Genomic DNA, 24782 nt, shown 5'->3' on the forward strand with positions numbered 1-24782 from the left:
CAATCTAAGCAAAAAAAAAAGAATATTGAGTAATGCGCAACTGAAAGAAAAATGTAAAAAAAATATCACTCAAAAAAGTTTATTTTCAAAATTTTTGAAAATGTTTCTAATTTAAAGCGTGTTTATTGCGCGCTTCAATATTTCACTTCCAAACATTTTAAGTTTAACGAAAACAGCAAAAAAGTATTATTACGTACACATAAATATATACAAAACATATGTGTACATACATACATACATACATATTTAGATATGTACATATATTTTGAAATGAAACAAATTATTAAAAATGTATGTGTGCTACACTTTTTTATGTACAGATGTCCTCATTAATTTCTAAATTGTGTTTAAAAAAAATATGTATTAATATTTAATTTTTTTTTACCAACTTTATTATTGTTTTTTTATAAAAATATTAAAAATGCTTTTAGATTGTTTTACATTTTTGTTATTTATTTAATTTAATTTTTTATTTTTTTTAGTTTTTAATTTTATTTTTTTTTAAGTTTTTTTATATTTTTATTTTTTTATTTTATTTTTTAAAAGTTTTTTATTTGTATAAATTTATTGTTAATATTTTTCCTTTTTTTTACATTTGTTAATTAAAAGTTTTAAAATATATATTATGTAATTCCAAAATTATTTAGTTATATTAATAATTTTTAAATCGTGGTATTTAAAAAAAAGCAAATGTATTAATCCTTAAAATTTTTGTATAACAATTTTATTATTATTGTTTTTGTTTATTTGTTTGTTTTCCTTAAAAATTTTGTTAATTGCCTTTAAAAATTTTTCCTTTGTTTTATAAAAATTGTTCATTCAATTTAAATTTTTATTTTTATTTTACATTTTTAATTAAAAGTTTTAAAATATTTTTTTATGTAATTCCAAAATGGTTATATTTGAAATGTTACGGTTTTTGGTTTCTAAAATTTTTTTATTATATGTTTTTATTCATTTCAGAATTTATTTTTTTATCTGTTTATATTTTCAGGTCTCATTTTATTTAATATTTTTCCGCTTATTCTTTTTCTTAGCCTTTTATCATTACTTAGAATAATTTGGACTTCTCATTTTAATATATTCTTTCCTTCATTTCTTAATATACAATTTTAAAATTTTTTACATTTTGCAAAATTTTTTTTTTTTTAATTTAAAAGTAATAATTGCACACAGTGCATGAATTACCATCTGCAGTCTTCCCAAGTTTGCGTTCTTATTTTAAACTTTACAAACATCTGCCTTTTCTAAATAATTCTCGAACTAATTTTTTAGTCGAAATCGTTATTTATTTACAATAAACCTCTACACTTTAATTTTGTGAGTTTTACAAATTTCTTCCTTTCCTCTGTGGCTTGTTTTTCAAGTCACCCTCTAATATACATATAAATAAAAAATGTAATTTTTTTAATATGAAAACTGAACAGCAAAGTTATATTTTCCGCTGTTCGCGGCAATATTTGATTTTTTTATACACATTAGTTTGTAGTTAAAAAATTTTAATATTAAAAAAAAAAAACAAAAAACAAAAAAACACTTTTAAATTAGTTTTGTAATCAGTAATCTTAAGGCGCTAACCAGACTATGCGAATTCTACAAATACAACAAAGAAAATAAATAGGTTAAAATTACTAAAACAAAATACCGTTACATATAATAAATTCAATAAACATAAACTCAAATAGCAATAATATAATTAACAAGAAAAAATTAATAAAAATTTAAACAAAAAATCGCAGTTTGCATGGTTTATATAAGCTCTTGTGAAATAAGTGTTTTTAAATTTTAAAATAAATATTTGTGATTATGCGTAATTCAATTTAGCGATTTAAAAGCTACGCAACAGACTTTGGCTTAACCACGGAAGTGATTTGAGGGCGAAACAAAACGAGAAATTGAAAGAAAGCTTGTAAAACACCGTTATTTCGATGAAAAATAATAAAAGCGGTTCAAGAACTTGAATTACAACAATCAATTTCTGTAACAAAATATACCACCATACGCAAAAACACAACGGAGAGAAAGGTAAAACTCGAAATGGTTGAGAGAATTTGAAAAAAGTTTCTAACTAAGCGCTGCTTTCTTTACAGAGGCTCTATCAAAGCTATGCAAGACACTTCAATGTTGTCGACACGATCAATATTTTCGATCCACAATCAATATTCTCGATCCACAATCAATATCGTTTTGAAGCCCAAAGGTTATGCGAAGCCTAATAGAAAATAATTACAAAAAGCCACGGCATAAATTTTCTATGAAGAGAGATCGTGAAGCTGTTCAAATTACAACTAACTCACTGAGCGATTCACAAGTAACTCTTAAATGCGTGCTGTTCGTAGTCGTATCTCATTAGAGTCATTTAGCCGAACTGACTAGTAGATCGAGGCTACTTCAAGAAGGTCGTAAAATAAGTTGAAATTGGTCAGCAGCTAGATACATGAGAGAATTCTGCGACCTTGACGTCCGAGTCACGACATACCGTTCCATGTTACCGGAATTGACCCAGATTTTATCCCGCCAAGGCCTGTTATTTGGGGTTGGATCGGTAAGTTTTTACTTCCAAATCATAAAAAGTGTTTTACATGGTACGCGTTTTAAACCGAAACCGACCTAAAGTAGTATTCTCGGATGTTGCGAATGCTTCCCAACCTCAAGGATCAATATGAGTTAGCTTAAAAGGATGGATCAATATCGGTCTACATAAATGCTTGTTTCAAATAACAGTATCTTTGAAAGCTTATCAGAGATAAATGTTAGTTTTCAAAAACTCGGATCCGACCACTATGGTTCTAAAATTACTTACAACATAAAAAGCGGATAGTGGTGAGCGCTCCAGGCGTTACTGTCCGCTTCACGGCACAGCAGCCACCTAAGCAAGGTAACCAGTTTCTGCATTCCTGCCAAAACCTCGGTTACCCTATTTACAAACTGGACGAAGCTGTCTTTCCGTCGATGATGTTAAAATTCCGACCGTGAAGAGCTCAAAAAATCACATGACAGTCTACACTCTTTTACTTTGCATGCAATCACGATTGTCACAAACGTACAAAGCCGCAACAAGATCCTCAAGTCACTAGCCGGCAGCACTTGGGGCAAAGACAAAAAGACGCTGTTGAATACATAAAAGGCAATCGGACGGCCGGTCATCAAATACGCTACCCCAATATAATCATCGGAATTCAGCAAGGCCCAGATAGAGAAGATACAGACTTGCCAGAATACGGCACTCCGAACCAGAAAAGGATGCTTCCCATCGATAATCTACAGAGTGAGGTCCGCATGCTCCCTGTAAAGAAGCATAACAGACTCCTCTCCAAGTCACTTGCATGAAGCGGAGTCGCCTCCTAAAAATATTAGAACATTCATTCAACACGTCGATGAACTGGATCAATATACCGACCAAGTTGCGGACACTACCAACTTCCGACTCGCACAGAACGCCAATCACAGTGGAGATATTAACACCTCCATTGACTACCTCTCAGTGAATGGCGTACTCGGAATCTAAACACCACCTATTGCGGAAGAATAACTAGTATTGCCGTGTGAAACAAGAATGACCCTAGTACAACAATACCTTTCGTTCTAAGTATTGTAGTATCCTGGGGTATGGTACTTATCCATAATAGAGCCTGACATGCAAAATCCATATTCTGCTTGCAAAGAGCCCCCGCATGACATAGTCCGAACCCGTCGATACAGCCCGATTCCTTAGCCTCCCGTCAAGCGACTTCGATGATGGTTAACTTATTTCTTTCTCTCAAGCAGGGTTTGAATAATCGTTACAACCACAAATAAAACAGAATTGGCATTCACCAACGGCGTATTTTCAGCATTCTAAAAATTTAATAATTATTTTATTTTGCTTAATTTTAAATTCATTCCACCGAAACCAAAAGAAATCATCAATCAATCAATTCTCTAAACTTAAGAAAAATCACCACAATCTCTTAACAAGACGCGTTCAAAAAGCAGGGGAAATTCACCTTCAAGAGCGTATGAAAAATTTCCCTTGCGCGCTGGGAATATAAGTGTGAGTGTGAAAGAGATAAAAGACTGGTGCGTGGAGAAGCAGTGAGCAAGTGTCTGCCAGCTGACACCTGCTTGGGCAACAGCACTTGGGGGTTGGCGGTCAAACCGCAAAACAACAAGTTATGAAGCGTGGAATGGAGCGCCACTCATGAAGGTATTTAATTTTACACATGAAATGCGCCATTTTGCTAAAACGCTTTGTGTACTTTCCCCACACACGTGCTCTGCCACCCTTTACGCAGGCGTTGGTCTGCTCGCTTATCCTTTTTTTCGCTTTTCTTCGTCATTTTGTTGCTGCTGGCTGTTAATTAAGTTGTTGCTTTGGTTTGCTGTTTATATTTTTTTTTTAATTTTTGTGGTTACGTTGTTAAAAGGGTGCTTTCTCTTCCCTCCTGCTGTTGAGCGGTGCTCTCCTGCACATCTCATTAAAGGCTTAGTGGCGTTTTAGGCGCTCTTTACCGTTACACCTGCGTCGCATCTAGACAGCTGTGGTTTATTTCTGTAAAATTTTGCCCAATAAAAGTGTCTACGTTGACAGCTGGTGATGGATGGAACGCGCTACGGTGATGGACGATGATGAGTTGACGAAAGCAGGATTAAGCGACTTTATGAATTCATCTCTAAGAGTTGTAGAGTGGGGAAAGGATTAGGTTGCTTTGCGCTCAACTGCTTTAAATAGATTTTTAATTTCCATTATTTCAGGTCGCATATACTGCTTCTCTTTAGCGCCATTGTGCTGAAACTTCTTCGCACCTTTTTATTATTAAAAATCATAAATTGCCTATAACGGGTATGAGCTGCGTCTCAGCAGGTCTCTTTTTATTGCTATTAAGTTGTAGGCAGTAAGTGCAACGCATTTGCGTACAACCTCCTATTCTCGCCTCCTATTTTTCCTCTTCATTTTCTTCGTTTCTCAACCAGTCCACAAGTCGTCTGCGGCCTGTGGCGGCGTCTAGCAGTTTTAATGAATACAAATTATTATCACGTGGCTGCCAGCTCCATTTTTATTTGATGTCTACATTTTTTTCTCTCTTATATATTGTACCTTAATACTTTTTTCTTTTGTGTTCGAGGCTGAGTTAAAGAACATGGCTACAGGGTGTACCTAAATAGACTCAACAAAAGTTTTGACTTTTTTTTTAGAACTATTTGATAAAACTCCAATTTGTTGTTGCAGCGGCAGCCTCGGACAACGTGCTGCTTCGGCATGGTAGCACCATAGAGAAAGGGGTGTTAGATGCGTCGGTTTCAAAGAGCATGCAAAGAGGTGATTAGAGTTATGCAGGGACTCATTGTGAGAGCATATATATTTCAATTCTGGATAAATAAGAGTTTAACCTGATTCAATTTCCAGAGGGATGTTGGGCAAGGGAAGCACTTTAGATTGGCAAAGCAACTTAAGCTTTTCATCTGTAATGGGTGGCAGTTTCAATTCATGGATGCCATTTACTCGGAGGGATTCAGTGAAGCTGTTATTAGCTCCGCTGTGAATGGCGTTCAATTTCTGTCTGTAGTTTGTTGCGTTCGTAGTATGGCCGGTAAATTGTAATATGGGAAACAGGATCGACCTCCCCGCCTGTTGAAAAAGGCAGAACTGAACCCTTTTATAAGGAATAGAGGAGAAAATTCGTAGATTTGATTCCGAATGGTTCCCATTAACAGATTCATTCTTTTGTTCGCATCTAGAGAAAGCTCCGTTCTTGTATCTAATATAAAAGTGAAGAGATCTTGGGCAGTGAGTTAGCAAATATGTATGCTCGGAAAGCTTTTTCTTCAGAAGAGGATGCAAAACACTTTCCATCTGTTACTACCTATAAGTCTTTTGGTCTAGGTTAGCCACCTTTTGGAGGAACGAAACAGTATAAGGGTGTACATTAAGCTACAAACGTCCTAAGTCCTGTGGCCATCAGCTCCGTCTAACGCCTCGTACCTTTTTCCGCATCATTAGTGTTTATTCAGCCTCTAAGAAGGAAGCAAAAGACTACCGCGGATGTGCTGCGTCGAAATTTTCAAGAAAAGTTAAAAAAAAATTAACAAAATCATAAATAATGTCAGTTAGACCTTAAAAGAACACACATAGTCTTAATTAGACGTGTATTGGTTGTAGTGCGGCACAGCCAACAGGAGTTTACTCTATTAAACCTTAACCTCATTTGCATTTTAAGTCTTATTTTTACGCTGATCTCATATCACAGTTGCATCTTTAAACATCTCTCGATTAAATTTTAAGGCCTCTGCATGGCGCGTAAATCCTTTTGCGGTACTTTCGCTTTAATACTGTTGGTGTTGTTGTAGAGTCTTTTAATAAAGCGTATAATTTACACGGCGCGTTTAATGCGATTTTGATGATTCCATCATGTCATATTACAGGCGAAAATTACACCAATACACATACAACAACAACAATAGCTGCAACAACTAACAATAGCAACAAAAGCAACAGCCATTGAGCAAACAACAAATTAAATGCCTCGTATTTACAACGCAAAAGTCAACAAAATTTACAAAGCAACAAAAACAAGAACAAGAGCTACAGTAACGTGCGGCAGTGTACTGCAAACAACAAATAAAGCTGTAAAATTTCCCAAGGGGGCGGCAAACACCGAGGCATACTTAGCGCTGCAAACAAGTCGTTGCTTTGTATTCGGCTATTTAACGCCTTAAATGATGAACTTTACGCCCGTCGAGGCGCAACGAATGCGGCTGGGGCGGCGCTGCTGTGGTGGTGGGTGTTGTTGGTGGTTGCATGTTTGCGCTTGGCTGTTGACACTGTAACAGTTAAAAAGCCAATCTTTCCTTTCTCCAACAATCTTCGCCCGTGTGGTTGTTGCTGCTGTTGTTGTTTGTGTGAAAAACTCATAAACACTTTTGGTGCACAAATTGAAATCTGGCATTTATTCTCTTTGTTTTTGATGTGAGAACTCATGCAGCGCCAGTGGGTGGCCGCACGGACGGACGGACGAACTCACGAAAAGGCGGGCACACGAATTCACTTACAAGCATTATGATGCTGTAGACACGTGTAACTTTTTGGAAGGGTGCTGTGGCGTGACCCCTCAACCAGCGCTCAGCTGACGCAAACTCATTTAAGCATTCATGAGCGTATGCCACACGTCCGACGGCTGTCAACACTGTGACATTTATATAAGATTCACTGCCACACAAACACGCGAAGAGCTCTTTGTACATGAAAACACATATTGGACGCAAAAGAGCACTGTGACGAGTTGAAGACAGCGAAAGAATCAACAAACTTCCAACAAATGATCTCCTGTAAGGCTGACCAATGCCAGGCAGCAGGCGAGAAGCTCGTGTTGCTTCTGGAAACCTCTAGATATTGGACTGACTACGAATTCGATTTCGGCATATCCGGGAGCTAAGCCTAACACGCCATTATATATGGTCTTATCCCGTCGAAGCCACTCTCATCTTGAATATACTGCTAGAGGGATAGAAAATTGTTTTCTAATAGTTATTCATTGGTCGGATGCATTTGCGGTTTCCACTACATCAGACTTTGTAACTTCGCAACTGGCCGAATTCGGATACATATTTTTATATCCTGAACAGCGTATATTAAGTTTGCCTCGAAGTTTGTAAGACCCAAAAGGAAACGTCAGAGACCCTATAAAAGATAGTTATGTAAATAATTAGCGGGACGAGTTGTGTAAATTTTGCCATGTACGTCTATCTGTCCATCTCTCGAGTTGCCGCGAGAAACGAGAGTGACCCTTGCGCTGTTTCGTTCTGGATCTGTAGCAGGTTAAACTCCTACTTATCAAGAATAGACCTCGACATATCCAACATATGTCCTGCGTGCAATAAGTCTCCGCATGACAGTGGCCACCTCTTTGCATGCCCCTCCAACCCCACTCATCTGACACCCTTTTGTCCGACCCCGTCGAAACAGCACGTTTCTAGGGCATCCCATTAGATGACGTCGACGATAACCTAGATAATCCTTACCATCCTAACGGGGATTAGATAACCGTTAGAACTTTAATAACAACATCTGTCCATCTCTCTGTCAGTTTATACGCGAAAAACTGAGGGTCTAGAGTTCTTGAGTTATCGATATGAAATTTTGTAGACGTTGTTTCCTTTCCAGACGCTACTCATTTGTCGGAATTGGCGATATCGGACCACTATAGCTCCCATACAAACTGAACGATCGGAATCAATAATATTTTTTCTTGTTTTGGGTTAGTTTTGCTTGATTTAAAGTATTTAATTTTTGTGTTTTCTATATCTAAATTTAATATTGGTTTATAATTTTTTTTATTTCACTTTACATATTTCAGTTGTGCAGTTATCTTATCTGATCAAAAACTTGTTGAGAATTGTTGTCCTCCAATGAAGTTTTCGCATAAGCGATAGGTAAAAATAATTTAATTAATTTATTTTTATTTATTTATTTTTTAATTGTATTTTTCATTTTATTTTAGTTAATGCTGCATATTGTAAATACAGCTTAAATAAACGAAACCGTCTGGTAACCGCCTAAGCTAGCCTTCATCAACTTCACCACTTGGCAGCACTGCACTTTGACAAGTCAATAAAAGTGTAACTGTTGAATGCCGTTAAGTGAAAAATTGAACCGCAATTTTAAAAAAATCTGCGATTTCAGCACAGCGCAGCTAATTTTCAATGTAAGTACACACAAATATACAAACATATACGTATATAATATAGTTAATAAATGTGTTGGAAGTGTGTGCATAAGCAAACCACAAATCTGTAAATAATCGCCAGCTTATCGTGGCTGCCGCGTGCGTTCGCGCCCGTGTCCGTGCTTTACATAAAAATACAAGTTACAAATGACCCAGATCTCGTTTTTGCGATAACAATTTGATACACCTAAATATGTATTTAATAAATAACCAGCCATCGAAGCTATTAAACGGGTGTAATCGGTGCACTGAGCATATTGCGGAGATGCTAATCCCTTTATGAGCGCGTCACACACCCCATTCGGCAGGCATTCAAGCATCACCATGCACCCGCCGGCCGAACCAAGGACCGAGTGGCGTAGCTCATTATTTGTTTATGATTTATGCGCACATTTATGGTTGGTGTGCAAGGTGGAGTGGTGGCGCGTTGGTAGTATGAATTTGACCAGCTCTACGTACTATATATACGAGTTTTTTCATGTTGCTGACGCCTTACATGCATATGCTTTTTGGGAAAATTCTACCGTTTCTTATATGAATAAATATGCATTGGCGTCGCAAAGTGGCCAGGCATGTCCAAATGCTTGTGGCACTTTTATTTAACGCGCGTGTTTGTCCTTTACGTTTTGTGCATTTAAGCGGAAACTATAGATAAATGTTTTTATGGCTGAGCAATATCAGATCGGTATAGAAATCAATGCATGAAGATGAGTGGGTTAGCGTGATTTTTGGGAGTATTTTGCAGAGTAGTGGTGTAAAAGCATACAAATTTCGTCCGTTTCTGCACTAGGATTTGCACTTCATTGCTAAGTAAATGAATTCTTGACATTTTTATGATTTATATGAAATGCTATGAACATACGCTGGTCAATTTTACTCAAGTGTGCGGGCATGGGTCAGCAAAATTTGAGAAATTCATAAGTGAACTTCAGCTGACCGCAATGAAAAGGCAGTTTGCAGGACACTTCTTATTCTGGGAAGCGCTAACGGTGTGGTGAGCGATAATTTTTGAGAAATGACTTCCCGACTAATGGATTTCAATTAGCGCGCATGCAAAGTGGTGGGAAAATGTCATCAAATCTTAAACTAAAGCTTTACTTTGTAAATTAAACCACTGAAGAATAGTTGATTACCAACCTTGTATGCTTAGAGTGGAAAAATAAAATAAAAAAGTTTGTTGACGGTGCTTGAACTGCGTAACTTCGTATCAGAAAAGCAGTCGAAGATTGACTGTTGGCGCTCAAAATTGCAATAACTCAAGCTTCGACCAAAAACATTATTAGCATATTAAAGCATGGACTTTATGACGCAGCGTGTGCTTCTGTTAGCTCATCAAAGGGCAAAAAATGGATTAAAAAAAATTGTCGCACGCGAGCAAACGCACTCAATTGCCGATGAACGTAATATTTCCGGCCAAAAGTTCAAGTTGCTGTTGTATCACTGAGCACCATGCCATTCAATGTTGTAGGAAATTAAATAAGAAAACAAGCGGCATGCAACAATGATTGAATCATAGCAAGCATGGTCCATAAGTGTACGGACGTACGGAAACATGTAAGCTGCCGAAATCACTACCGAATCACTTCCTCAGCATGTCAGCAATACAAAACATAATCCGCACGTACAAAAGAAGAATGTGCAACTAAAAAAAATGTATTAACTTAAAGTAGCATTGACTGTCATACGTCCAGTCAAGCCATCCGGTCAACACTGTTTCCGTTTTCGAAACACAAATACACACAAATAGTGTACTAACAAAATGTTTGCCATGCTGCGCGTAGAGAAAAGGTCAATGGCGATAAAGACGATTTGTTGTCAATAATAAAATAATAAAAATGTATCTAATTTCCTATCCAATAAGTGGCACAATGACTGCGATACAAATAAAGTCGTAAAGCAGCGAATCAACTAATAAAGAGAGCAGCATGACAGCGGGAGGAAAAGAAATCAAAGTATGTATGAATGACAAAAAATGCTGAAGAACGGACTTTTCAAGTCAAAAGGCGCGATATGTTTAGGAAAGTGGATCTGTAGAAGAGTGTAAAGTTACGAAAAGTGAGTGTGTATTAAAAAGAAGATGGAATGGAAAGGAAAGTGTGAGCGAACAACTGACGATATCACTGTAGAAGGGAAAACTGGTATGCCTTTTAACTTTTCTTGCTCGAAAGTTGTTAATATGAAATACTTACGAAAATTGCAGTTTGTAAAATAAAAGAAATAAAAAGAAAAAAATCTTCGCTAACCAACTTTGAAGTTCTTCGTATAGATTAGTTGTACAAAATGTTCTGAAATATCAAGCTTCAAAGCTTCGTACTCCACAGTTCTTCGTACACACCTAGGATATAACCTCAACTTAAGGTTAGCAATATAGATCCTACTGAAATGTCAATACGGCTGTGATTCATTCTCATCTCACAGTATCCACTATCACGCAAAAATTTTCCCAGCTTTCCTATGTCGCACTGAAAACAATTCCCACAACTCATTTTACATTAAGTGTTGCTGAGTTGACTTTAATGGAATCATCGCGTGTGTTGCACATGCCACACAGCCATATTGAGCTAGATATGCATATGAGTACATTAAAACATCCATTTAAATATTGCCTCGCATGATTTGCATATCATAACAATAAACGAAATCAAAGTGTAATGTAATATGATATAAAAATCCAAATAAAGGGCTAAAACTGTGCGCTGAAAGCATTAAACAAATCAAAATCAAATTTTGCACTTTCACATGACCTCGCTGGCTAATTTCGTGGTTGAACAAAGCCCAATAATGCAGCAAGGGCAATAAATAAGGCAGTATAAAAGCAATGATAGTGAGGGCATACTTCCCACGCCAGCGATATGCTAATTGAGACACTTAGGTTCAGAGGCGTTGAACCCGAAAATGTCAAAATATCGAATGGAGGGAGCCGCTAATAGAAAAATATGAATTTACATAACTCCTTCGAGTCCGCATAGCGCGACATGTGTAAATGTAGCCGGCAAGGTGACACCATTTGCAGCGCGACGTTTACTAGCTGCGCTCCAGTCGAAGTCAAAAGGTGAAAGTCAGCTCACGTGTCGCACTGTTCACTCGCACCTACGACAATTTTATGTATGGCTACCTCAGAAGTATACAACATGAAGGGGTTCAGCGCAAATCAATCGGTGGGCTCAACAATCAGAATAAAAGAAATAAACAACTCAAAACAAATGTCGCACACAATATAAACAACGCCCTCACAAGCTTGTCCTACAAGTAATATTGAGCCGTAGAAGAGCATAACCAACAGAAAACAAACAAATAATAATACACGGTCACAACAAATTATCATGACGGCATATTGTCTCATATTTCACTGCCGACAGCTACCTTTGGTGTCTTTATTTTGTGTGTGAGTGTTTGTTGGTGAACGCCAACCCTTCCGCTCATGCAACGCTTCACTCGTTGCGTATTGCCGTTTTCGACGGCAATTTAAGGACTTCCGCTACGCGGCTGCCGTTCGACGTTAATTGTTATTTTAGCTATTAGACAAGTCAATAAATAAATAATTTGTGCAATGCTTTAACATGGTTACCAGAGATCTTGGCGGACAGCAGCGAAACCTTGACACCGTGAACTGTCGGCATGCAATCCCAAGTTGAGGAGTTATTCTTCATGGTTTTATGGTTTGAAAAGAGTTGCTTTTTTCCTAACTATAGCTGCGTTTATGTTTGTTAAAAATTTACCGCATTAGACTTCTTCAATCGAAAAATCCGCAATTAATCTTGCTAGAACTCGTGTAAATGCTCGTCGTTAAGGTTTTTTTACTCGGGAGACCTGAGCAAGTGAGTGGTAGAAGACTACAGAGGTATTACTGACGGTATCAGAAAATTTCCCAGGACTTATAATATATTAAAGTAAATAAACTGATACTCAGTTAAAAATTAGATGGTAACTTGCCCTATACTATCCAGTAATATTGTATAAACTTATAGGATGAAGTGATGTGCAGAAGTTCACGCAAGTGAGGAAAGTTCATGATGGCCATAAAGGATTCTTTTACGTATGGCTCAACCGGCTTACGACTTCCGGTCTTTGACCAAGTATCCTCTGGGTAGCCAAAGAACATCCGTTTGAAGGCGAGCTAAAGTGAGAAGGCTAGTCATCACTCCTGAGGGTTGTGCGCTGGGTTTGGAACCCGCCACGTAAAAAACGCCCCCAATGAAAAATTACCAACAGCCTCGGAAGAGAAGCGATTACCGCATTCGAATGGAACGACGATATACGACGACATTGACATACTTCAGCGAATTAAAAGACAGCGGCTACGCTGGCTATGTCATGTCCGAATGGACGAAAACACTCCAGCTCTGAAAGTTTTCGACGCAGTTCCCGCCGAGCAGAAGAAGAGAAAGACCTCCACTCCGTTGGAAAGACCAGGTGGAGAAAGACCTGGCTTCACATGGAAACTTCAATTAGCGCCACATAGCAATGAGAAGAAACGAATGATGCGGTGTTGTTAACTCGGCTATAACCGCTTAAGCGATTTCCACGCCAATTAAGAAGAAGAAGAATATAAACTAAACTTAAAAATAAACTTAAGAAAAGTGAAAATGCATTAAAAGCACCAAAAATCAGTGAGCCCTATCTGCGAATATTTCCCACTACTTCCAGCCAAGTAAACCCAAACAGAATGATTTAGTCGCCAAGCCGAAAAATATGAAAAATGTCAAAATTAAATAACTGATAATTTATTAGCGGTCCTAAAGCAATTACAAATGACGCGAGTAAAGCCAAAAGCACAAGACCAGCCATTGTTGTTGGCCATTTTGGCCTGTGTGCAAAAAAAGAACGTATAATGGAATAAAAGAATTATGACGGGTCACTTAAATGCCAAAGATGCAAGAGAATGCGTTTGGCAGCGAATGTGAGATGTTGAATAGCAAAAAAATTGGGAGTGGCAGGCACCGGAAATTCAAAGGATTCAGTCCATTAAGTTCCGGAAGTGTGACAAAAACAATTGAGGCTGAAACAGCGGCTAGAAGTGATATTCAAGTATAAAATTTTGTTGAAATGTTTTGCAAATCGTTTGGACGAAGAAGGTAAATATTTGCATACGGCATATTTTATTAAAATGTATTTATCTTTTTAGAATACAGACGGAGTGGGACAAACTGCTTTGGCAACCGAATACAGAAAGGGTTCAAAAGTGGATTAGCGTAGGCGGGGATGAGTTTGAAGCATGTTGAAAAAATGTTGTAATTCACTGGGACGACTGGGACTAGGACTGGGAGAAATGAGTTTGTTTTAATGTAAACTGGGGATTTAACTATTAATCCACAATGGCTTGGTTAAGAACTTTTGAGAAAGTGGCGACTGAATGGGTTTGCGTCCAGACAATACTAATAATTCTCTTGAAATATTTCTCTCGTACTATTTTTTATTAATAAATCGTGTTTCTTTGCAGCTCGGATACCACAAAAAACTTAAAATAAAATAAATAAAAAGAAAAAAAATGCCAGATATAATTTACCGCTTTTCTCTTAATTTTAAATTACGCAAGTTTCTGCTACACTTCCGTTCGACATAAATCAGCGAATCAGCAAATACGACTTCCAAACAAAAAACCCACAAGTACAAAGTTTGCAGGACCAAATTCGCCAAGTAAAGCCATTAAAAGGCCAACGACTTCGCTCTAGCGCGCGGAACGGGTTAACAGCTGTCGGTTGAAGTGCTTTAAAACGCTCGATTAAATAGCTGTCAGCACATATGGACACTTCAGCAGCATTGACACGCTTCCTAATATGTTTAACTCTAGATTTGTGAGCCTTTCGTTCCCCACGCTCTTTTTTAAGCTCTAAACCACGAGTTTTCAATTTAAAATTGCAAAAAAATGAGCCACAAACGCCAGCGGCAACACGTAATAAAAAGGGAGTTGCTTTTCAAACCAAACCACAAGTCAAATGTATTTTTTTAAATTTAAATTTTGCGAAACACAAAAACGCGCACTTCCGCCTAATTCGCGTTGTGCAAACATCGTCAAGTCAATTGCTTAATTTTTTCGGGTTGTTATCCTTTGGCATGTCGGCTATGGCTTTCACAATTCATTTAACAGGCGATTTCATTAGCTTAAGTGTAAGCAATACATTGGCTTGCTGTGGACTAAGCTTGATTGGCGGGGTGTGGTGCGAAGTGTTTTGTAAACTTTTGCAATAACGTCTGCACAACATCGCCTTTTGCTTTGCGTTGTTGAAATCACCCCCGCAATGTCAAAACAAACTATTTTCCATTTGCTGCCCTGCTCTCCTTACAGATCTTCGTTGATTATGCGATAACTGCGCTGCTACTTTGTACGCACTTTGCAACAAAATGCGCACACATATTTGGGTATTTATTGGTCTAAGGACTTTGGCAGTCACCCATCGATGTTGCGCTTTGCTTTCGCTGTTCGTCTCGCGCTCGTTACTCATGCCTGTTTTTCCGCTCAAACTATTTTTATTGCATATCCTGCAGTTTTTTATGCACTCAAGTGCTCGCAAACATATGTGTCATTCATTCACTTGTGCGCCAGCCCCTTCCTGCTTGCGTTTCTAACGTATCCATAGAAAATCACGCTCAGCCATGGGCGTCTCTCAGACTATTAGTACTAATCTGAACAAATTCGATCATTAAGCACTCACCCTCCGCCCTCGTCACATGCGGGCGCACTAAAACAGCGGGTGAAAAGCAGAAAATCATTGCAAAAAACGCTTGCAAAAATTTGCGAAATATACTCGTTCGGGGCATAAAAAGTCCTTTGCTTCAATGAAATAAAAATAAACATAAAATATTGTCAATCAATTCAATTAGTAGTTGGCGGCCCATCCTTAGAAGCACACACAAACGTGCCCTGCAAAAAATTTGCTCAGCTCGTACGCCAGTGATTTATGCGCTTGTGGACTTGTAATTTATGTGGTCAAGCTGAAGTCTAACGATGAGTTAGTGGACTGTCTGAAGAATATTTAGTATGCTTTCGAATGGTGTGGGCGTTGATTTCTTGTTGGTGGGCGGGAGTCCAAAGGAGCGATATGTACCATATTTATTCAGATACATGAGACCAACTGCTAAAGAGCCTCTCAATTAATTGTGTCGATTGAATCATGTTTGATCATTTAATTGTCTGAACTAGGCATAATTTACGTACTGCCAGCCGAGGAACGAATTAGTAGCAATGATGCCTTTATTCTTGAGACTATTGTCTCGATATCTGGACTTTTTGAAGAGGAGAGTAGCAGACCGCGTTACTTCTATTGTTCATCTAAATTCCGACCGTTGCGTGTGCGACAGAAGTCATATTCATTGTGTTCATTTTACAGCATTTTCTCTGCGTTATGGAAGTTTATAACGTCCGGCCTCAGTTAAGAGAACATCATTAGCTAGGAAGACAAATGCCACCACGTCCAGCGTGGGATTGTTGTTTGAATAGGATTGTTTTACTACCTCTATACTCCCAAACTTGTCCTTTGGTCCTCAAGAAGCCGTAGTAACTAAGAAGAATCAGTTATTCTTTTACCTCAGGCGAACTCAAGTCTCATTGAAAGACTCTTTAATATGATTGATTGGTTCTTGAATTGTAAACTGGAAGCTGAAAGATCAGATGGATTTCAAAATTGTGTTATTTGTGAAGTGGGCGTGGATTTTGTCCAGTGGCGTGGGGGGCGAAGGGGGCCGTCGCCCCGGGCGCAACGTCTTGGGAGCGGAAAAACGATCTTCGCTGTTTTTTAATATTCAGAAAAATACTTCTACAAATTTTTTTACAAAATTTATTATAAAAGATAAAGAAAAACAAAAAAAAATATTAATTTTTACTCGAATACTCTTCAGACTTTGAATTTGTCTTATATCTTTTGGCTTATATCTTTCTTAAAAATAGTGATAGAACATAGTAATAGAAACAGTTGACACATTGCAACGTAGGGGTGACAAAAAAAGACAATATCTTTATTTTTACTCTGTCGTCGCGAGGTGTCACTCTCACAGTTACCCTATGCTTTGAATGTAACAAATACTTTCATTTTTCCAAATTTTCAAAAATGGTATTTAAAAACTCCAATTCGGGCAAAAAATCCTGCAAATTGTGTCAAAAGTGTACAAGATATAGGGCGAAATGGGTTTTTTCTATGGCTTTTAATAAGATGTCTTGTAAATTTACTATCAATTTCCTCAAAAACCGTATTGTGAGAATTTTGGAACTTCAGAATTTGCGTGGCTTCCAGTTCCTAAATTTTATATAATTAATATCGAAGATATTTTGTATAAATTCACTTTTGACCCGAAACGATTCTATTACATATGGCTCAAGCAGCTCAGGACTTCCGGTCTTAGGCCAAGTATGCTCTGGAAAGCCAAAGAACATCCGTTTGAAAGCGAGCTAAAGTGAGAAGGCGAAACATCCCCTCCACAGGGTTGTACGCTGGGTTTGGGAACCGCCACGTAAAAAATGAACAGTAAAAAACAACATCCGATGAGAGATCCCCCTTTTGATACGACCATGGAAAACGCATGAAGGATTACGATTTAAGGGCATGTAGCTGGAATGTCCGGTCCTTTCATTGGAGAGGTGCCGCTGCCCAGCTTGTTGATGTTCTCGTTAGAGTGAAGGCTGATATCACCGCAGTTTAAGAAATGCAATGAACCGAACAAGGACTGAGGCAAGTAGGTCCTTGTAATATTTACTACAGGGGCCATATAAAGGGGCACAAATTTGGGTGGTATTCGTGGTGGGAGAGAAACTCTGTCGTCGAGTACTGTGCGAAAAGAAGAAACGACTGGTGCGCTGTTGTTATCTCGGCTATAATCGCGTAAGCGGTGTCTACAACAGTAAAGAAGAAGAACAAGAATGTAGGAATGTCACGGTAATATTACCTACCGAATTAGTGTAGGTTCCGAGATTGATTTAATTGGGGCTCTCTCGTCATCTAATTTTGGCACCGACTCCTATAAGGCCCTCTCGTACCATCTTTTAATAGTTTTTACCAAAACCGTTACATGGGGAGTGGGTGGGATTATAATCCGAATTCCATGGTTTCTCTCTTTCTGAACTCATTTAGTGCAGTAATAAGTAGTTTTCCTTAATCTGTTTCCACTGTTGATGTTTTGCTGTCGCCTGAAACCCCTGACCGTCAGTTAGCTTCGGAGTCATTAAAATCCCAACTAATTAGTTGTGCTTTCCCGCAGTAAGATTTATCATTTTAATGTACGAATTCACACGCGTCCACATGTCAGCGGTGATTTCGAAATGAGGCCACAAAACAAAGCACCAAAACCAACTACAATTACATTACAAGCCTACGATTGTTAAAGCAATGTAATTAGCTGGCTGGTAAATTGCAGAAAAGTGGGCACTGGGCGGACAGACGGCAAAGCGCTGCCGTTAAAATGGCATTAAACCACCGGCGGTGAGCTCAGTGAGAACGCCTTCTAAACCAACGCACGGGGGGATGTAGCATCTCCGCAATAACCACCAACACCCTCCAGTCAGTTTGTTGCGGCTTTGATGGGCTTTAAAATGTTTTACATTTTCTACATATTGCCGACAGAGCACACGACCGCGCGCTCGGCTTTCCGCTATGCGCAGTCATTAACCACCTCGCCAGCTGCGGCAAAGCGGCGTTTTTGCCGACGGCCGATTGCTCAATTTGATTTCATTTCGGCAATTTCTCATTTTCATAGTCAATTAAGTCAATCACACGCCCTTTTAGCCACCTTTTCAGGTTGGTCGCACCGTGTTGCCGCTGGAGCGGTGGGCGCGCTTGAGCACTTCCGCTGCGGCTATGCGACTGCCGCGCGGCGTTAATTCGCGCTTCGACGTTTATTGCTCAATTTCAGCGGTTTCCACAACAACAACAACGCTACTGGCTTACAAATTTTTATTAAAACTGCGTGTTGTTGTTGGCGCGCGTGGCAATCGAAGTGAGGGTGAGTCCTTTTAGGCCGCGTAAGTTCCGGTTGCTACGCGCCAGGCGAAAGTGTAGCGTTAATGAGTTTGTGCGTGTGTGCGCGCGGGCGCTCGTGTATGCACCTTTTGCCTTTTCGCTGCCGACGTGTGGGCGCGCTCGCTGGCGATGACAACAGCGAAACATTAACAACAAGCCATGAATAGTCTGATGCGCGCTCTATTATTATTAAGTGCTACAAAAACAACAATTTAGCTTTGTTGCTGAGTTGGTGGTGGCGCAAAGCGGACACGTGGCAGCTGCTTTTAAAATTGAATTTCCAAATTTCCGCTCTTGTAATCTGCTCGCGTCAATTGTTTTGGTCTATGAATGTTGTTGTTGTTGAAATTGTTATTGTTCGGTGGTTACATCGATGATAATGATGTGTTGCAACATGCATGCGCGCACATGCAACATGTTGCTGAGTAAGGACTAAAAGAGTGGCGCATTTGCATACAAACACTCTGGTGTGAGGGAAAAATTTGCATGCGGAAATATTTAATATCTCTGAATATGAAAATATTATTTATTAGAATTTCTACATAACGACTATAACCAACATGCCCTATTGCAGCGCTTGAAGTGATGCTGGAGCCCATACCGCTGCATCTGGTGACTAAACAGGTAGCGAAGATAATGTCGTCTCAACAGATGAAGGCCCTAGGGGAAAACACATCACTGGTCTTTCTTCCAAGGGACGGCGTTACAAAGAGGATTAACTTCGCAACGAATTTTATGGTTACTCTCGGCAGCAAGACAGAGTAGAATGACTTCACGCTTGATATTCTAATGAGAGACAGTACTATCCAGTGGTACACTGACGGCACGAAAAGTGCGTAGAACTCATTCTCTAACGCAACTATCGCGACCAGCGTATCGCCATTCTTAGCGACAGTCAAGCGGCGGTAAAAGCGATCTCAGGATTTGAGATTAAATCGCTTTTAGTTGAGAAGTCCATAGGAAGGCTGAACTGCCTATCAGTGTGCAACCGGGTACACCTAATCTGGGTGCCGGGGCATAAAGGGGTAGCCGGAAATGAGATAGCCGCGAACTAGCCCGCTCTGCGGCTGCGTCTAAGATGACGGGACCAGAACCCTGCATCGCAGTGGGGTCCAACAGCTTGCTATGGCGCATTCTTGCTGCCTGCTGCCAGTGCTGTTCCCTCTCCACTCTCTCCTCCGTGCGGAGCGGCTCCTAAAGAGATTTAAGAAAATAGTCAACCACCTTCGTGACAAATTCCGCCTCCTCGTCGCGCACTACCCAGGGCATTGCAGGTTGAGGAAGCACTTGTCCAACTTGGGCAGAGTCTCCTGCGCCAACTGCCGATTCTGCAATATGGAGAAATCAAATCAAGAAGAAATTAACATAACGGGATAAAATTTTGCACGAGGAATGTCTTTAGTGGGTGCCACCTTATGACCAAAAATTGTTTAAATCAAATAAAAACTGTTCAAGCCCCTACGTACCTAATATTTAGATCCCGGTACCTATAGCTGACTTTTGTTCGGAAATATCGGTCAATGTGTGATATATATTAGGTTGTCAAATATCTCCCTTCCGCTTTTTTGCTCTTTATTCAATGCTCTTTCGATAAACTGTTTCCATATAGACGGCAACTTCATAATATACAACATAATCTTCCTGGCCGCCAATCCCGTCTTAGCCCCTGTTTGGGACGATTCACCGGGCCTCGACCACGACCGTTTTCTCTTGATATTGTCGTATGTGATCCATTTTTCGTTGCCAGTCACCATCATCGCTTCAAAAATGGGTCGAGTTCGTTCCGTTTCAGCAGCATATTGCGGGCGTTGATTCGGTTCAGAAGGTTTTTTTGCGTCAAATCATGCGGCACCCAAACATCATATGTGTTTTGTATATCCAGCCTTCTGCAGATGGTTTAAAATGGCTTGGTGACTAAAATTAAGGGATAATTCTTCTCTTCTAATGTTATATCTGTATGTCAAAAATCCCCATATACCTAAGATAATATGAAGATTTTCGAACTTCCGGGTGACTGTACCGCATGTATCGGTCAATATGTGAGTTATCTCAATGAAAATAAGAAAGCGTGTTTTATTCATAACAGTGTATCTTTGTGCCTAAAATAGATAAATTTGAGCGAAAATTTGGCCTAGCCCCTATATACATAAGTAATACTAGGATTTTCGAACATCCGGCTGATTTCACTATATATGATTGGTTTTTTTTGTATGTGGTATTGAGAAAACTAGATAAAACCGGGTCGACGTATTGAATAGTTTATTATATGAATAATAGTATAAAATGTATACTACAGCATGGCCGGATCCACTAGGGTATATGGATATAAAATTGATTGGATTTCGATCCTCAGGTTGCCTTTTTACATCTTAAGATATTTTCCTGGCTTTAATTTTTGCAAGTTGCAAGAGTATAAAATTTTCGGTTGCAACCGAACTTAGCCCTTTCGTACTTGTTTTACATTAACTTGTTACGTTCAATTAATTTTCAATTAAAATACACATACATACATATATATTTTCAAAACCATTATTTTAATTTTTTATGTTTATATATATTTTCTTATTTCAGCAAATCAATTCTCGAAACCAAAAAGTGTTTCCAACATTTCAAACAAACTGCCATATTCAGCACATTTTGGCCTCAGCAGACTTCCTGTCCCCAGTGCCACTCGAGCACATACACACACACAAACACAACGCGGCAAGCGCATAAACCGCCGCACAATGCGAAATGGATCGAGTATGGGCAATAAAATGTCAACTGGCATTTAAAAGAGACTTAACTATTTAAATAATCAAATGGCCACGGTAAGTAAGTGATTTTCTTTACATACATACAAACATACAAAAAAATATTTACATAATTAAGTCAGTGAATGACACAGAGTGAGCGAGTGAGTGACTGAATGACTGAATGAGCAAACGATTGAGTAAGCCACCAAAGCAGATACATGCCTACAAACATACATACGGCTACCTAGTGCAGTAGCCATGCGTTTTATATTATATTATTGATGCGTGTGTGCGTGTGCGTGTTTGTCAAATCCAAGAACGCAATTAAAGTTGCCCTACAATCGTCTTATCAATGAGCTTTAAATCGATATGTTTACCTAGATACATACTTACATATAAGCAAACATACAATATAAATATACACACATACAATATGGGTATGCGTTTGAATGTGTGTGTGTGTGTTTGCTTGATACGATCAGCACCTTGGTGCAGTTTGATTAATTTGTTTTCCAACATTTTATCAACAACTCTTTCTGCGCACATACATACATATACCATACATACATATGTATGTGTGTGTATATTTAATATATAAGTTTATATAATTTTTATCAGCCCTTCTGTCAGCATTACACTTTATATTTTATCAATTTGTTTGCCTATAATTTCATTGAATTTTTTATACGCATAAATATGCAAGTGTGTGCGCGTTTCCTTTGCTTCTCGTGTTTGAATATGTTCGATTGCCTTATCTGGCTGCGTTGCGTTCCAGTTCATCCTTAACATAAATACTTTTGTGTGATATCACTGATTTTATGATTTCACGATTTTTTTCATATGGATTTCGCTTTGACACGCTCTCAAGTGGTTTCTGGCATTCATTTCATCTTGCTTTCATTAAATATTTTGCTTTTTATTTATTGATTTTGTGTGTAATATTGACTCTGTTGTATATTTACCCTAACGGGATTATGCATAAGCGCTTACATATGTACACATCCGCATAGCGAAGAAAGCATATACTCCGAAGTAAGCTTCCTTGGCAGCCAACGAACCCCGTTACATGTACCTCAGGTCTCATACTGCTCCGCGGCGCCTTTGTTTTTACTCAAACTAGCCCGATCCCATAATATTCAGCGTCCTTGGAACTTAGTAGCCTTCAAGATTTGCAGTTTTTAACACAAATTGTGGATTAGGCCTGTTTTCGAAAGGTTTCGTCTTTTACTCATAGTTTGTTTGTGGTTCTGTCTCACAAAAAACGGCTTCAACTACAAATATGAAGTTTTTAAGTTGTTATGGTCCAAGCAACTTCCAAAGTCTTGTTTAAGTGCCTTATTATTTCCTTTCAACGATTTGGCCATCCTTTTCGTGGTTAAAAATACCGTGTCCTTCAGTATCTTAAACCAATCAGTTCCCTGCAAAGTTTTGAGCATCGACTTTGATAACTTTTAGTCACGTTTTGTATCTAGGAGATCCACCAAATTTTGTTTCGTACTTCTTCTTCTTTACTGGCGTAGACACCGCTTACGCGATTATAGCCGAGTTAACAAAAGCGCGACAGTCGTTTCTTTTTTTCGCAACGTGGCGCCAATTGGAAATGCCAAGCGAAGCCAGGCCCTTCTCCACATGGTGTTTCCAACGGAGTGGAGATCTTCCTCTTCCTCTGCTTACTCGGCGGGTATTGCGTTGAATACTTTCAGAGCTGGAGTGTTTTCGTCCATACGTACGACATGACCTAACCAGCGCAGCCGCTGTCTTTCGATTCACTGAACTATGTCAATGTTGTCATATATCTGAAACAGCTCATCGTTCCATCGAATGCGATATTCACCGTGGCCAACGCGCAAAGGACCATAAATCTTTCGCAGAACCTTTGTTTCGAAAACTCCTAAGGCCGACTCATCAGATGTTGTCATCGTCCATGCCTATGCACCATATAGCAGGACGGGAATAATGAGTGATTTGTAAAGTTTGGTCAGTCCAAAGTAGCACCTGTTGGCAAGAGCTGTTCCGTACTTGCTTTGATAAAACACTTGTAGTGTTAGCCCCTGTGAAAGCTAATTAGAAAGGTGTTTAACAATGTCCAATTGAAGTTCAGCTAGAGAGTATAATTAGGTTCAAGAAACCGCTCTCATTCCTAAACTTTTTAGTGTAAGAGTTCTTCAATTGCTTCAAACTTGAATTGCGACGAGAGCAGTTTGCAAGACTTGAAAACTCTTGAAGAACGTCATTTACATTGTGTAAAAAAATAATCTGAATTCATAACCGATCAAAGACGCTAACTTCAGCAGCATTCCTGCAAACTAAAGATGTATGAAACAACAATACAATCACCCGAAGAGAGCTGTACTTTAAGCTGTCTGACTGGTAGACGTACGGAACTCTACCTAAAAGACCGAGATGGGCTTACAGATTCCTTCGCCATAAAAAAATCAATCAAGCAATTTGGATTATAAACTTTGTGTTGCACTATCCACGTTCTATTAAGCTTACTGAGCAAAACGCTGTGATTCAGGCATACCGGTAGAACTTTAAATACGACAGCTCGAAAGTGAGGGAACTTGAAGTCGAATACAAAAACCCTACCGTCTGTTTTGAGATTTAATGAAGAATATCAAATATTGACGGTTAGGTTAGTGTATCCTACAGAATATTTAGTCACTCCACGTTTAAACCTATTGTGCAGTGTTCAGGAAGAAAGAACAGAATTTCGGAGGGCTTCTTACGGTTGTATGGATCTCGCAGTCGCACAAATTCTTGTTGTTGATCAGCGCTTGCTGAGCTGACTGGAGGTTCAACACAAGAAGACATCCGAAGACCCACTCGATTGAAATGGGGGAAAGTGTGCCCTCCCTAGCAAGCTTATCGTTTTTGGAGTTTCGGGCGACTCCGCTGTGACCGGGCATCCTTACAAGTCTAATATAGAAGAAGCTTGGAGCTGTGGTTCTCCAACGTCTTCGAACCGCCCACAAGTCCTGTCGAGCTGTTTAGCTAGTATTGTTTTATTTTCTATCGTCCTCCACCAGATAACGACAGACATTAAGCCTATAGGCTTAACCATGGTTTCATAGAGCCAGAACACCACTTTTGGTGAGAAACGCCACCTCTTCACAATGGCTCTTTTACAACAGTATAACACGATTGACGCCTTCCTCACTTTCTTCTCGATGTTTGGCTGCCATGAGAACTTCAACCGTTGCACCTACAGGAAATAAAGGCAATATGAACTTAAGAATTATTTTCCTTGAACTTTTTGTGGTTCCTCAATAATACTAAATGAAGAAAGTGGTAGAAGAAACGAGCTGTAAAGCTAAAAAATGGTGTTTGGATCATACTTTGAGTGAGAGTTTTACTGCAGAGTTGCCTATGAATTTGGTTTTGGACAAAACAAGTTC

General features: G+C 38.9%; 1 long non-coding RNA gene across 4 annotated transcripts in view; it reads left to right on the forward strand.

The window, feature by feature from the left end:
• The first annotated feature begins 865 nt into the window (after positions 1 to 865).
• Positions 866 to 24782, forward strand: part of LOC126759830 (uncharacterized) — a 103054-nt gene continuing 79137 nt past the window's right edge. Inside the window, exons 1-6 of one of the 4 annotated variants that reach the window (XR_007667087.1) lie at positions 867 to 2025; positions 2091 to 2311; positions 2364 to 2545; positions 8334 to 8409; positions 8478 to 8681; positions 21221 to 21459. This is a non-coding gene — a long non-coding RNA (uncharacterized LOC126759830). Of the gene's footprint in view, positions 2026 to 2090; positions 2546 to 7599; positions 8235 to 8333; positions 8410 to 8477; positions 8682 to 21220; positions 21464 to 24782 lie in introns of those variants that run through there. The other 3 variants (XR_007667088.1, XR_007667086.1, XR_007667089.1) reach the window with 3 other exon arrangements.

This window comes from Bactrocera neohumeralis, chromosome 5, assembly GCF_024586455.1.
Source record: "Bactrocera neohumeralis isolate Rockhampton chromosome 5, APGP_CSIRO_Bneo_wtdbg2-racon-allhic-juicebox.fasta_v2, whole genome shotgun sequence".
Lineage (NCBI taxonomy): Eukaryota > Metazoa > Arthropoda > Insecta > Diptera > Tephritidae > Bactrocera > Bactrocera neohumeralis.